Below are 17,386 nucleotides of genomic sequence, written 5' to 3' on the forward strand. Positions count from 1 at the left end.
AGTTTCGGATCCGCTCCTGGCCTTGTAACAGTGTCAATAATGAACCAGACAGTACAAGTAGTATTTTATGCAGAATGTTGATTAAACACTATATATCTTTTTACACAAAACAGGTACCCACTGATGCTTTTAAAAAACATGCCATTGGTTTTGCACACCAAAAGCATCAAACTTAGCAGTGTTTAACTTTGTAACCACGTGTAGAGTGGTTGAACAAGAATGATAATAACTCTGTTCCTAATATCATCGTTTTAGTTTAAATAAGAGTTTGATGGTGAAATAAAACCTACATGTATCTCTTAATAGATTTTTATGGTTTAATTTATGAGTAAGATGTAATATTAAAAGCAATCAATATTTTGTATGTATTTTGAGAATGTTATCCGAACACTCATGCTTCCGCTAGAAATTACACAGGAGCTGTAGATATATCGGAGTCGCTTCGAGGAAAGTCTCGTGAATTTTCATTTGAGTATCTCTGGATTTCTTATAAACATAGCAATGAGAAAGAAAACATTCCGAACACATTCGCAGGGGTGTATTCAATACCTTTCAAAAGGTATTAATACTAACCTTGAAACCTGTAGTCATTTCAATATTGCCAGTCGTTGACTAAAAATGGTTGGGAAACGGGTTGAGAATATTTGACGAAATAAGAGATTAAATAAAAGTTCGCACAAGGTAAAACTTTCGGTAATGCAGATTGTAATTGAATTGGGGTAAGATTATGTGTCTAATAAGGTATCTTACATTCTTTTTTTCCAAGTGGGTTAATATCGAGAATTTAAATGCACTTTGAAATTAAGGTCAGACCACACGTTCCTCGAACATCTTTTTTGTATCTCCTCGTAATAAAGAGTTCCAATCAAATTATTATTTTTATAATGATTTTTAATATGATTAAAATTTACTTGTATATGGATATGTGCCTAGATGGCCGAGGGGTTAGAGCCATGGCCGCTCTCTGCCAGGAGCGTAGGTTCAAGAGGTTGTGAGTTCAAAGCCCTCTCCAATATAGTGAATTTTGCTGTGCTGTATTGTTTACTTAATTTTATATCAGCGATTCAAGTGTATTTTCAAGAAGACTAGTATGGTGCAGAAATGCCTAATAAGGTATCCTAATTTTTTGCCAAGAAAGCTTCTCAGAGTAGTAGTAAACCATTAAGAAATTCCTGGAAAATGTTAAATAAAATCGAGGAACGTGTCGCGTCTGACCTTAAAAAATTCAAAGTTCGTTTACTTGGTTCCAAAATTAACGCCATTTGACAAAATTTTAAAAGTGCAAACATTTTTAAAGTGCGTTTTAACAGCCCCCAAATATAGGATAGAGCTAAAAGACTAGAAATTTAAAGGAGACATTACATGTTAACATTGTACAATAAAACACAAATAAAAATGTGATCCAATCCTTCTCCTGGAGATCATGATTCAAACAAACCTAAATCTACACAATCTGAAGTGAAAACACTGCTGTGATGTCATTCTTTTGTTCTCGCAGTCTAAAATTTTACCTGCGACAGTCCGATATTAGTGGGCTTCTTAATATTAGACTGTTACCAGTGGTTACAGAACAAAATCGGACAATCTCAAATAAATCATCTATGAAATTCCCTAGCACTGTTTTAAGTTCGATATATGCCTCAAACACTTCTGTATGAAAAAATATCAGACAGTTCTCGGCTCTAACGGGCCTCGAAACTCTCTGATATTTTTTTTATACATAACTGTTTTTGACATATATCCATTACAGATGCTAGCATACAAAATGAAATTCCTTAAATGAAAATGTACCGACTAAACAGGATGTCAGATTTCCTAACTTCGACGAGTCAGTAACACAAAAGTAATCTGCATTCCATGAAATAGATTTGCCCCATCCAAAAACGTTATCGAATTTATTTCTTACCATTTAATAAAACATTTTCAAATCATAATGTCATACACATGAGCCTTGGTTGTCGGTTAGAGCAGTTAATTATTTGTTCCCGGGGACAAAAACAATTAACTTTGATATATCGGTGAATTGAAATAAAATGTTAAAATAAAGTATTCAATGTACATTTAAAAAAGTTGCTTTTTATAATTGTCAAAAACCGGCCGTCTATGTTAAATATTTAATTTTCTTTACATTGCTTTTATATAACTCGCACACAAACAGATTGTCATTATTGTCCACACATAAACCGTAAGGAATCTTCAGATCACAGTTATTAATGTAACGGAGAAACTGTCCATTCTGATCTAGAATGTGGATACAATGGTTGTCACCGTCTGCTGTCAGGATATGACTCTGACTGTCTGTTGTGATACCACGGGGTTTAAATGTTTTGTTCTTGGTTATTGAGGGATGACCAGTGTATCTCCATCTGAGTTTCCCGGCCTGATTAACCACCACTACTGCACCAGCCCCGCAGTCAGCTACACAGATGTCGTGGTTTCTGTTTTCTGTGATGTATTTAATCTTGGTATTCCCGGAGTACAGAGGTTTACCTTCATCATCAAACTGAATTGTTTGTTTGTATGTAGATCCAGAGTAACAGACAACTTTGGATTGAGTCCAATCATCACTGCACATGGTAAGCAGGAGATCACCTGTAGAGGTGACACACAGATTACATGGTCCCCATCCTTGTAATTTAAAAAACTCTTCTGTCTGTCCATTCTTTATTTTATTTAATTTCCCTGCTTTCCGATTGGATAATAGTAGATCACCACTATTGTCTACAACTATATCATTTGGCCCTTTTTCTGAGTTTGTTTTGATTGTTTGGAGGAGTGAACCTTTACTGCTGAAGCATTTGATATCATTGGTCTCTCCGCTTGTCCATATACTACCATCATGAAGAAAAGTATATGTAACATTGCGTTGTTTTAAATATCCAGTCTGTATTGTGGTAACAAGCTCCGGTTCATCCAGTAGTTCTCTGACTGAAGTGGTGGGTTTGTTTAGTGACAAGACATTTTCTTCTGTATCAGTAGATAATGGTGTGATCTGTCCAACCAAACTACACAGCTTCTCGCGATCTATTGGTTTTGAAATAAATGTTGGCGGCGATACCTGGACCTTGGGTGGAAGCTTGCTAAACTCTCTGACCTTAGAGCTGTATTTAATGATTGGAAATACTTCCGTGGAATATTCCATTTCCTTTAAGGCCTGTAATGCTTCTTTTATGAGAAACTGTATCTGTTTAATTTCATCCAAGTTTTTCTGTAGAATGTCTCTGTGTTTTATTTTTATCTCGCTGATTTCAATTTTCATTTTATTGATGATGAAGTCGATTTCTCTGTGCCATTGCTCTCCTTGTTTGGACATTGTTTTTGTAAGTTTCTCATATCCTCCATCCAGGTTTGCAAGCTGATTTTCCAAATCAAGTGCAATTTCTTCATATGTAGGAGAAATAATGTTTTGGAATTCTTTTGTATCTTTTCCCAAAATTTCTTTCTTTGTATTGTAAACTTCTAAAACTTCTAGGAATGTATGCCCTCTATGTTGTGCAGATGCAGTACAAGAAGAACAAATCAATATTTCATCGCAATCTTTGAACTGAAATTTGCAATTTTTTTGTGAATGCGTTCTACATTTCGGATAAATGAGGGTTGATCTTCGTTCCTGAAAAGGGACTATTTTATGTTTGTCATATCCATCGGAGATGTGTCTCCCTATACATGGTATGCAGAGGTTGACATGACAAAAGTCACAGTAGCTGTGTACTATGGCGGTCTCACAAAGGTCACATCGGCCCACATCATTGGCATTGTTTTGAGGATCCATAGTTTTCTACAAATGAATAAGTATGAAAAATATATTATATTATTCGGTTATCCTTATCGAGAAAAGTATGCACACAAGCCATCTCGACACACCGTTGAGGGTTTTTTTAAAAAGATAGAATGATAAATAAACTGTACATATATCAAATAAGCAAAAAAATTGCAGTTTGGGGATAAAAATGAATTGCTAAGGATGCATGTGTGTGGGTGGGGTGTATGATAAAATGTATCAACTGTCAAATAACCCTAGAAAGTAAAGCGCTGAAACAAAGCACAAATCCCCTTCACCTGAACATTGAAGTTTTATTCCACTGTTTCACCTCTACCGGTTGACATCAATTTGGAGGCGAGTAGGTTAAACAGCTCTATAGAGAAAGTGAAAGTGAAAGTTATATTGTTGAAAAAGATATATTAAAGTTCTAAATTGATGGAAATTATGTACATTGCAGTTGAAAAAGATGCATAAAAATCAAATGTATAGTAAATATAGAAGTTTTTCTCATACAAAAACAACATACCGTGTATCTATATAATTTTTTTTAACCCTCCGATTTTATCATGGCTGATCTTGCTTGCAATGCGGTCACTTGACATCAAACTGATATAGAGTTCTTTCCCGTGTGTCTAAATAAATATTCTTTTTTTTTTTAAGTGTATGAAGAAAAACGGTTGATTTAAAGCATATTATTTTACAATTTTATTATCTGTCTTTTGAGAGAGTTTTTTCTTTTATTTTCATAATACCATGGGAAAGTTTTGTGCTATGTATGTCAGTCGAGATAATTGAGATAGAAGCAGAAGACAAACGGACGGACACAGGACAAGAGTTTACCTTATACACTGTATTGTACATGTAGCTGAGGTGCGCTGAATATGATAGATAGATAGATAGATAGATAGATAGATAGATAGATAGATAGATAGATAGATAGATAGATAGATAGATAGATAGATAGATAGACACACACATATGACGAAAGAATGCATTAAAAATATATATATAAAAATCCGAAAAATAAAATAATAGTACGCGGAATTTCATTTTTGAAAATGCCACGTTCCCAATAAAACGGTTTCTTCTGTTTTATTTTAACATTGTTCATGTAAACAATAGATTATATACTTGTCATTAACTCCATTTTTGGCGACTTTAAGCACAGAGCCTCTGTAGACATTTGCTGAACAAAAATAAGAATTTTCTACTGATTAACCATGACATTTGAAGCCATAATTAATATACCCTCTTCAACACCCAAGATTAATAAAGTACTTGTTAAATGTTGAATCAGACTGAATAACAACAGGAATTAGCTTAGAAACAAATAAAAGGATTTATTGATAATAAAATTTGAGGAGTATTGCACATAGTTAAAAAATAATAGGCATATTTTAAACAAATAAATGCTGGTATACACATTAAATCTGAATAGTTACACAATCAAATTGACACAATACATCCAAATTCTACAAATAAATAACTACAAATTACACTAACCTTTTTCTGAATTGAAATGCAACTGTTATTATTTTCTCATTAAATTATAATCCATCAGCTAAAACCAATTTGTTAGGCCTAAATAAAACAGCCATTTTCACTCACAAGGCATTTTAAAGCTCACTCTGTTTTTCAATGCATCACACATTCACACAGTCATAAAATACCAAAAATGATCAAAACCAATGGCATCATTAGGTTAAAAACAGTTTTAAATTTTAAAAAGTTCAACATGTGGGTTTTGGTAAGGAGTGACTAGAGGTCAAACATTGATGTTAATTGTTCGTAGAACGTGTTTCTCGGAGTCATTGTGATGTGAACTGAAGGTACTGTAACACCCTTGTTGGGACAAAGACTTGAGGAACTCCGTGAGGTATGCCTAAAAAATTGGAGAAAATTAAAGTTAAACTTCACTGTTAACTGCATGTGAAGCCGACTTATATGACCTGAGACACTTTCTTACAGATCATTCCCCACCCCCCTTTTTAATGCGTCTATTTGATGCATTTTTTAATAATTGAATAAAAATTCATGATTTATAATTTTGCGATTTAAAGATGAGTATTAATCTATTATTCATAAAACAGCAGGTTTTTTTTCATCATTTTCCTTTTAACTATCGACAGGAGTGTGCATATTATATATATGTACGTGTACTTGACTCAAAAGTTTTGAGTAATGTGAATAAATATGAAACAATAATATAAAAAACATCTTAGATTATATATTTTTACACTGACTTTTTCTTTCTTCATACATTCAAATATATCCAGGTATTGATTTGATTTGATTTGATCATATTTTATTATGCAAATATACATGAATGGATTAGGCAGCAGGCAATGCCTATGTATTAAAGCATTCTCCATAAATATATCCATGTATTGATATGCACACTGACCTGTAAATCTATCTGGTAAGTCGGGTCTTTGGAGAAATTGGGGTTCTCTTCTTCCTCCTCATCTTCATCATACCCTGAAGTAAAGCATTTCAAACAGTTAATCAAATGTCCATTCAAACATAAAGATTTAAAAACATTTTTTTTCATGAATATCTTTATCCATGTTTCTTTGGACTTAAATCATGCATATCCAATTTTTGTAAATCTGTAACATAAGACATGGCTTTATTCCTGTATCCAACAGGTTAAAATTCATATCCCAAAAGACTTAAACGTCAGCTACTTGTTTTTACAAGTATATCTTTCACATTACTGTCCTTGCGAGAAAAAATCTCACACACATTAAGTCTTTATATAGGGTTGATGAATTAAACAAGCAGCTCTGCCTACATGTTAAACCTGTTATATTTACGGATCAGTCAGCTGCAAACCTTTAAGGTAATAGTATATATTTAAACCCCCCCCCCTTCCAACATTACCACCAATCAGTTATTATCAGCATAAAGAGTATAATCACCATTAAACTTGACTGCAATACTGTCAATCAGACTTTATCTATTTCGATCCATAACAGACACTTCAAATCCTTTGATTACAAGTATATTTGTCAGTGCTTTCTTATTAGAAAAAATACAAGGTGTAATCACCATTGAACTAGGCCGCCATACTGTCAATCAGGTCAGAGTCTGCCCCCTCAGCTGGATGTCTTCCTCCCCATCAGCGTCTTCATCTTCCCAGTCGCCTTCCTCTTAATCCTCATCTTCCATGCCAGCCTTACACATATTTGCCTCGATCTGGTTGAACAGTTCGTTGAGGAGCAGTTTGCAGTTCTTGACCAGAATGGAATGGTGGTCCATTGAACTGGTTCTGAAAAAATATTTGAAACTGAGTAAAAGATTTTTTTTAATTCCCGATATAGCAAAGATGACACTAGTATTCTGAATAAAATATCCCCCCCCCCCCCTTTAATCAAATAATGTTGACATTTTTAAATTGCCTTAAGGAAGGAGTCTTTTCTGGTTTTCGACTTGTCAAACGTAAATTTGATTAATTGTTCATTAAATCAAGATGAAAGGAAATTAAAATAGTATATTTTTTACTATCATACAACTTGGCATAGAAAAATGTAATCAATGTTTAGAATGGAACAAGGACTATATTTTTGGCGTAATATTGGCGTAGGAAAATATCACATGTTGCGCAATTCAGAATTGCTGCAGATTATATATATAATGAGTCTGTTTTAGCATTTTAAAAACAAAAACAATAATGTTGGATTTTTTTTTACTAATGTGAACTAATAATATGGTACGTGGGTTTCAGAATATGTTTTTAAAATATGATTTGCCTATTAAATAACATTTTTATAAGCTTTTTAAAGCGCCCATTCTATACATTGATTTTTTGGAAAAAACACTAAAATCAGTATTTCTCTCTTATGAAATGGTCAATATATTAGCTTTTCTGTCAATTTATATCTTTATATAAAGTCTTCATAATACATAAAAATTAGAAATATTTCATTATTGGAAGCATAAAATCAAAAAAAAATTCAAAATTTTAGAAAATTAGAGGAAATGCGGGCTAAGCAATATCAATTTTAGTATAAATATTTGTTCCAATTTAGTAGTATAAGCTGATAGACACTCTCATGGTCTATGATTTCATTGAAGATTTGAATCTTCAAATCTTAAACAAATGTCTACAGAACTATAAAGATCTACACTTATTTTTATCATTCTTAAAACATTGAGGAAAAAGGTAGTGACCTTGACCTGACCTTTATCCGAAAACAAAAAGGTCAAATTTAATAAAACTGATAGAATCATTAAGTAATCTGATCCGTTTGACTGTGTCAAAATTTCGTGCATTTCTTATTATAAGAAGTAGGTTTGATAATGAAAAGACTCCTTCCTTAATTCAAAGTGTGTTAAATTTGCTCCATGTGTCTGTTTTAGAGAGCAGCTTCTTCTTAATCTGGTCTTGCTTGCCAGTTGAGTATCAATGTAAATAATTTTGTTAACATTATTAGAAAACAATATAATGTAATCTGATTTAATCAAATGTCAACTTTGTGTGCTAAAATAATACTTTCTGAAATATGGAATTAACTTTTAAAAAAGGCGAAAGTCCTGCAAATGTAAATATTTGACGTAAAGGGCGCACATTGTCAGCAGATTATAAAATATATCACGTTAATATAGTTTGTCTGTAAAAAAATTTTAAACAAATTATATGTGAGCCAATGCTCATTAGTTATACATATACCCCTGCTCTGATGCGAATATATAACATAAGCAAAGTCGTCATTTAACAGGAAGTTGAATTCTTATTGGTGCAATATTGGTCACAGCAGACAGAATGCCTAAAACTTTTACGAAAATTTGTTTGAGAATTAAAGCTAAAAAATATGCAAATTCGTCATTAAGCAGGACGTTGACGTCCGATTGGAACAAAAATAGACCCCACCGTATGACATGCCTAACCAAAGAGTGTGCTAAAATTTCAAGCATTCGCAAAGAATAGCTGCTGTGAAATCTTTGACCAACATTTCTTTTACAAATTAGGCTTAAAATCAACAAAGTCGTCATTTAACTGAAAGTTGATGTCCGATTGGTACAAAAATTGATCCCTTTATATGGCATGCCTTACCAACAGTTTGTTAAAATATCAAGCACTTGTGATGGGAGAAAAATGCAGAAAAGACAAAAAAGAGTTCTACATTATTATTACAATTGAAATTATAATCAAACTGGTACGAAATTTACAATATACAGTAATTATTATAGTACGTATATTTAACATGTTTAAAATGTCGAAAGCTTGAACTAGACACAAGTCTGTTATTGACATTTGAAACAGTGATGAAAACGACATTCTTATTAACTTTTATTATACTAAATATCAACCGTCATTTTCACGTGTTAAAATTCATTACCAAATCTCAAATCAATCATATTAAAATCACCATTGATATATAAACTATAAAATACGCTTAAAAGTTTACCTTTGTTTAATGGTTAATATACCGGTAAATGTGACAACTCATGAGTCTACTTTAAATATTTTATTTTCTTTACACTGCTCTTGTAATACTCACACACAAACAAACTGTCATTATTGTCCACACATACACCCCAAGGATCCTTCAGATCACATTTATCAATGTAACTCAGAAACTCGCCATTCTGATCAAGAATGTGGATACAATGGTTGTCACTGTCTGCTGTCAGGATACGATTTTGACTGTCTGTTGTGATACCACAAGGATCAAATGATTTCTTCCCGGTAACTGAGGGATGGCCGGTGTACCTCCATCTGAGTTTCCCGTCCTGATTAACCACGACAATTGCATGAGCATACCAGTCAGCAACACAGATGTTATGATTTCCGTTCTCTGAGATGTATTTTATTTTATCATTCCCTGAGTACAGAGGTTTACCTTTATCATCAAATTGAATTGTTTGTTTCTCTGTAGACTTCGAGAAACGGACAACTTTGGATTGAGTCTGATCATCACGGCACATGGTAACCAGGAGATCACCAGTAGAGGTGACACACAGATTGCATGGTCCCCATCCATGTAATCTGATAAAATCTTTTGTTTGTCCATTCTTTACTTTGAACACTGTCCCTGCTGTCCGAATGGAGTATAGAAGATTCCCATCCTTGTCCACAGCTATATCACTGGGTCTTTCTTCTGATTTGGTTTTGACTGTCTGGAGGAGTGAACCTATAGTGCTGAAGCATTTCATATCATTTGTCAATCCACATGTCCAAACACAGTCATCATTGAGACAGGCAACACTGCGTAGATTTTGATACCCAGTCTGTATTGTGGCAACAAGCACTGGTTCCGGTCACGTGATGGTCTGCGACTGACCATATTTTTGAAGCTCCGCTGTTTTTTCTCTTTAAATACGTCTCTGTAATATTTAAAGTGCCCAAAATACTGGATAAAGGACTTAAAACTCAATTTGGTGAGTGCTATATAATTTTAGAAATTTACGCCTTCATATTGTTGTTAAGAAGCATTCTGAAAATATCGGACTGTGGTGAACTCTTACTCACTAATAGTGACAATAGTAACAATGGCCGAAAAGTCAGGGGTACTTAAAAAAACACCAGAAAAAGAACAAACAAAAACAAAAAAACTTGTTCAGCTCGATTTAAAATCGGCACCAGTATCCGTAAGAAAATCCATTGTTTCTGAAAAGGCCGCAGTGAAAAAACCGAGAACTAGCAGCGGTGATCATACACCTGCTCACGACGGTAGTACATCTGACCAGCACGTTAATATCTCAGGTGACCTTCATCAAATTCAGCAAAGTTTGACAGAAATAAGAGAGTCCATGGTGAAAAAATCGGATGTCAAGGTCTTGGTTTCGGAAATATTGTTAGAATTGAAAAATGAAATAAAAAGTGAAATAAAACAAGAAATTGTCGATGAAATGAAAAAAGATTTCGAAGAAAGTATCAAAAACAAAGTCAAGAAAGAGTTTGAAGATAAAATCGACGAAAAGTGTAAAGAGTTCGAAACACAAACAAAAGAAATCTCCGAGGGTTTTAATCTTGATTTCGACACTCTGAGAGAAAAATTGAACTCCCAAGCCAGTGAACTGAGATCTCTCAACGACAAGCTCAAACAATGTGAATCTGCGGCACAATCTGCAATGACCCTCGCCAATCAAAATCAACAATACTCGCAGAAAGCCAATATTAAATTTCTAAACTGGGCCGAGGAGAAAAACGAAAACCTCAGGAGTAAATTGTGTACAATTCTCAAGGAGGCAGTGAAGATGGACCTGGACCCCTCGGATGTTCTTGCGATTCATCGGATTCCTGGGGGAGATGGGAAAGGGCCACGCCCTGTGATCGCCAAATTCCGTAACACGGAGGTCAAGATCGCGGTCATCAAAAATCGATCGAATGACAAACTCAAAAAATGTTTTACCATGCATGACCACCTAACATATTTCAACGCAAAACTTTTGCGCAATCTTAATGGTGACCCTCGAATCCAGTCTGCCTGGTACTACAACGGCAAGATTTTTGCGCTGGACGAACAAGGACGCCGCCACAGATTCGATATTCTGGACAATGTTTCTGAAAAACTAAAACGGCGCTAGTACACTTTTTTGATAGACAGCGGAGTGGAACCTGGATGCTTCGGGATCGGTCAACGGTTTTCAGATCGGGATCGGTATCTCAATTTCAGAACTGTTTACTTTCTGTTTAGACATGTGTGTATGTGTGAGTGTGCGTGTTTCTCCCTTTATAAGTGTTCTTAATGAACTGGTAGGATGCTTAGTTTCTTATGTGTGTGTAATATTTTTGGGTATGGTTGGATCAGAAAATTTGGTAATGGTAGGTGGTTATTTGCTTCTCGCATGTGTTATTTTTGAATACTTTCTTTGTCTTACATGTGTTGCTTTTGTTATTTTCTATTTAATACGTAAATATGATGTCGTCTGACAACATTTTAATAGCTACGGTGAACTGTCAGGGGCTCGCCACACCATCAAAACGTAAAGATGTTCTTAACTACTATAAACAAAAACATTATTCTATCATTTGCCTGCAAGATACTCATTTTATTTCTGAACATGAACAGTTTATAGAAACACAGTGGGGATATAAATGTGTGTTTAATTCATATTCATCTAACTCAAGAGGGGTCTGTATACTTTTCAATAACAACTTTGAGTTTAAAATTCATAGAGTGAAAAACGACTGTGAAGGTAATTTGTTAGCTTTGGACATGACAATTGAGGACCACAAGGTTACCCTCATTAATATATACGGTCCTAATATTGACAACCCTGAGTTTTATGAAAATGTAAGAAGTATCTTCCTTGAATTTGATAATGAATATTTTATTTTATGTGGGGACTTTAATCTTGCATTGAATCCCATGCAGGATACTTATAACTACTGTAGTGTTAACAATCCAAAGGCTCGAAGTAAAGTCCTGGAAATAATGGAGGACTTATGCCTCATAGATTACTATAGAGTCCTAAATCCTGAAAAAAAAGTATATACATGGCGGAAAAAAAAATCCTCTAAAACAAGGTCGCCTTGATTATTTTCTCATTTCTGACAGCTTAACAAATCTTGTTGAAAACTGTACTATCAAACCTGGATACAGGTCTGATCATTCTATAGTTTTGCTCGAGCTTAAATTTAATCCCTTCCGGAGAGGGCGTGGTCTTTGGAAATTTAATAATTATTTACTTACAGATAAAGACTACGTTCAAAAGGTAAAAAATGTAATAAAGTGTGTTAGTAATCAATATTTAGAGAATGCAGAGAGTAAAAATTTCCAATGTAAAAATAACATGGATGAAAGTTTATTTCTTGAGGTACTACTGATGGAAATACGGGGAAATACTATCTCATATTCTTCATATATCAAAAAAGAAAAAGACCAAAAAGAAAAAACACTACTGCAAGAAATTGAGGATTTAGAATCAGATGCTTTCATTGATTTAAATAAATTAGATGAAAAAAAAAAGGAACTCGAGAGTATTAGAAAAGAAAAGTTACTAGGCCACATGATAAGGTCCCGAGCTCGCTGGATAGAAGAGGGTGAAAAACCATCAAAATATTTCTATAATTTAGAATCTAGGAATTATTTAAATAAAACAATAAAAAAAATTGAATTAGAGGGTACTGGCACTATATATGAACAAACAGAAATTTTAGATGAAGTTAAGATATATTATGAAACTCTGTATAAAAGTGCAGATTCAAGTTTAGTTAATATAAATTTAGAAGAAATGTTCTTGAATTCTAATAATCCTAAAATGGATACAAATACGTCCAAAGGTCTGGAGAAAGACATTGAGGAAAGAGAAGTTCTTAACGTATTAAAGCACATGAAGAATAATAAGTCCCCTGGTAGTGATGGGTATACCGCAGAATTTTTCAAGTTTTTTTGGAGTGATATTAGAAATTATGTTGTTAGAGCTATTAACTGTATTTTTCTTAAAAAAGAGCTTCCTATCTCTCAAAGACTTGGAATAATTTCATGTTTGCCAAAAGGGGACAAACCAAGACAGTTTCTAAAGAACTGGCGACCAATAACCCTTTTAAATGTTCTCTACAAGATCATATCTGGTTGCCTAAGCTTTAGAATCAAACAAGTTTTGGACATTATTATTTCAAATACACAATCTGGTTTCATAAAAGGTAGATACATAGGGGAAAATACTCGCTTTGTTTATGATCTGATGTCGTACACAGAGATACATGAAATTCCAGGGCTTTTGGTCCTCATTGATTTCGAAAAAGCCTTTGACTCTATGTCATGGTCATTTATTTATAAAGTTTTAAGTTATTTTGGGTTTGGAGAATATATTATCCAGTGGATAAAAATTTTAAACACAAATTTCCGTGCCTGCATTTTACAAAGTGGGTTTTTATCAGAACAATTTGACATACAAAGGGGTTGTAGACAAGGAGATCCTGTTGCTCCATATTTATTCATTATATGTGCAGAAATCCTTTCAATTCTTATAAAGCAAAACAATGATATTAAGGGCATTTTTGTTCATAATAAAGAACATATAATATCACAGTATGCAGACGACACTTTGTTAGCCCTTGATGGTTCACCAAAATCCTTGTTCGAAGCATTAGAAACTATAGATTTTTACTCCAGCTTTTCAGGACTTAAAATTAATACATCTAAGACAAAAATTGTGTGGATTGGTTCAAAAAAATTCTCTGATCAAGTGTTTCATCATACCAGATGGAAATTAGACTGGGGATCTACATCTTTTAATTTATTAGGTTTCCAATTTTCCGTTGAACTTTCTGAAATTGTTGATATTAATTTTGGTAATCAGATTCCAAAAATCATTGCACTTATGGAACAATGGAAAAGAAGAATTCTTACTCCAATTGGTCGTGTCACTGTCATTAAGAGTTTGTTAATTCCAAAACTAAATCATTTATTTATATCGCTTCCTACTCCCAAAAAGGAGATTGTAGCATTTATATGCAAAGCCTTTTTTGAGTTTCTATGGAAATCCAAAACAGACAAAGTTAAAAGGTCTCTTATAACACAAGACTACTTGTCAGGTGGTATGAAAATGGTAGATGTTAGAAGTTTTATTACATCACTTAAATGTACATGGATTAAAAGGTTAACTTGCTCACATAAACCATGGATGGATATTTTCTATGCTCTCAATGGAGATGATATTTTACAGAAATTGTATGATTTTGGAGATAGTTTTGTGTTTGATTGTTTGTTAAAAGAAAATAACGCCTTTTGGAAAGATGTTTTGATTGCTTGGTCATGTTATATGAAATCTTTTACTTACTCTCCGCACTTTAAAAACAAATTTCATTATATTCCAGTGTGGTATAACTCTAATATAAAAGTTAACAACAAACCAGTTTTTTTTAAATCCTGGTATGAAAAGGGAATAAAGGTTGTGCAAGATTTTTTTGATGATGATTGTAATCTTTTAGACTTTGGAGTTCTTAAAAACACATACAATCTATCTGATAGTTGTGTGATGCAATACAATAGCATTGTTACAGCTATTTCAAAATATTTGAAATCATTGTTAATAGATAGGTCTTCTTTCAAAAGACTTCCTAATCCATATGTACCTTTATTTTTTGAACCTCTCATATCTTCTGAAAAATGCTCAAAAATCTTTTATAATTTCTTGAATAAAAATGAGGCTATTCCAACCTCAATCAGCAAGTGGGAGGCAGAGCTTAGGCCATATGGAGTAGACACAATATCAGTGCAAGATGTTTTTAAAATTTGTTATAAAACCACTAGTGATTCTTCTGCCCAGTGGTTACAATTTCGAATCTTACATAGAATTGTTCCTGTTGGAAAATACCTTAAGAAAATTAACATTAAAACTTCTGATTGTTGTGGTTTTTGTATGGAAAATGTTGAAACAATAATACATGTTTTCATTGCTTGTGATAAAGTACAAACACTCTGGAGTGATTTAAGTCTTCATATATACAGAAAAACCTCTGAAAGAGTTGGTTTCAATGTTTCGAATGTTATTCTCGGTGATCTACCATTGTCAAACAATAACAGGGTTATAAACTTCATAATTCTATATGTTAAACAATATATTTTTATATCCTTAATGCAAAACAAAATGCCAAATTTTCTTGGATTACTCAGTCATTTAAGAATAAAATACCATGTAGAAAGATATGCTGCTATCCAAAATCAAAAGCTGCGCAATTTTGAAAAATTGTGGCTTACATGGAAAAACATTTTAGATTAGTTTATGATATTATGATTATAACTATTCGTATTATTATTTGTTATTTATTTTTTGGTTTTCTATTTTTTTTGGTTTTTTCTCTTTTTTTGGAAGCAAAGTAACCATTTACCACTAATATTGAAAAATGTATGTAATTATACTTGTGTGTGAGTGAGTATGCATGTGTATAAAATTTATAAAAACTGAATTTAATAATGTCAATATTAGTACTAGTATGTATGGAACAAAAACAATAAATTATAAAAAAAAAAAACAAGCACTGGTTCATCAAGGAGTTCTATAACTGAAGTTTTTGATTGATTCAGTGACAAGACATTCTCCTCAGTGTCAGTCGATAATGGGGTGATATGTCCAAACAAACTACACAGTGTCTCACGGTCTATTGGTTTTGGAAAGAATGTTGGCAGTGATACCTGAACCTTGGGTGGAAGTTTTCTTAGTTCTGTGAGCTTAGATCTGTATTCAATGTTAGGAGATACTTCAGTGGATTGTTCGATTTTTCTTATGGCTTGTAATGTATTTGTTATAAGAGACTGTGTTTGTTTGATTTCAACCAAATATTTCTGTAAAATAGCTGTGTGTTTCACTTTTATCTCGCTGATTTCAGTTTTCATTTTGTTGATGATGGTGTCGATTTCCCTGTGCCATTGCTCTCCTTGTTTGGAAATTGTTGTCGTAATTTTCTCATATCCCCCATCCAGGTTGGCAAGCTGACTTTCTAAATCCAGTGCATTTTTTTCATATGTAGGAGAATTAAGGTTTTCTAATTCCTTTGTATCTTTTCCTATAATTTCTTTTTTTGTATTGTAAACTTTTGAAACTTCTAGAAATGTATGCCCTCTGTGTTGTTCAGATGCAGTACACGAAGAACAAATAAATATTTTATCGCAATCTTTGCACTGAAATTTGCAATTTTTGTGTGAATGTGTTCTACATATCGGATAGATGAGGGTTGACCTGCGTTCCTGGAAAGGGACTATTTTATGTTTGTCATACCCATTTGAGATATGTTTGCCAATACAAGCTATGCAAAGGTTGACATGACAAAAGTCACAGTAGCTGTGTACTATGGCGGTCTCACAAAGGTCACATCGGTGCACATCCTGGACACTGTTTTGAGGATCCATAGTTTTTCTACAATTAATATATAAAATGTATTATATTATTCAGCAATGCATATAAACATAAAGTATGCACAAAAGCAATCTCAGTACACCGTTTGGGGGGGGGGTGTTTAAAACCATTGACTGGAAGTGGGTGGGAGTGGGTGTATATTAAATTTGTCCACTGAGAAATAACCCTAGGAAGTAAAGCGCTGCTACAAAACACATATCCCCTTCACCTGAATATAAGTTTTATTCCACTGCTTCCACTCTCCCGGTTGACATCGATTTGGGAGCGTGTACGAATGAAAACAAACAGCTCTATATAGTGAAAGTGAAAGTTATATTGTTGAAAAAATATATTAAAGTTCTAAATTGATAACAATTATGTAGATTGTAGTTGAAAAAGATACATAAAAATCAAATGTATAGTAAATATAGAACTTTTTATCATAAAAAACCAACAACATACCGTATATCTATATAAAAAAAGTATTTCTTTTTAACCCTCCGCCTTTAACATGGCTGATCTGCGCGGAATGCGGTCACTTGACAGCAAATGAAAATAAAGTTATCTCCCGTGTGTCTAACAAACTTGGGTTTAAAAAGATTATTTCAAATGTGTGTATGAAGAAAAACTGTTGATTAAATTCCCTATTATACTACAGCTCGAGGATCAATTTTAAACTTTATTATCTGTCTTTAGAAAAAGGTCCTTTTATTTTTATAATACTGTGGGATATGTTTGCGCTACGTCAGTCGAGATTTTAGAGATAAAAGTCTTGATAGTGATTAGTTTATAGAATGATGATCAGACAGACACTGGACAAAAGTTGACCTAATA

General features: G+C 33.3%; 1 pseudogene; it reads right to left on the reverse strand.

Moving 5' to 3' along the window:
• Positions 1-1,894: 1,894 nt before the first annotated feature.
• On the reverse strand, positions 1,895-17,087 carry LOC128160891 (uncharacterized; annotated as a pseudogene).
• Between the last annotated feature and the right edge of the window lie 299 nt (positions 17,088-17,386).

This window comes from Crassostrea angulata, chromosome 8, assembly GCF_025612915.1.
Source record: "Crassostrea angulata isolate pt1a10 chromosome 8, ASM2561291v2, whole genome shotgun sequence".
Taxonomy (NCBI): domain Eukaryota; kingdom Metazoa; phylum Mollusca; class Bivalvia; order Ostreida; family Ostreidae; genus Magallana; species Magallana angulata.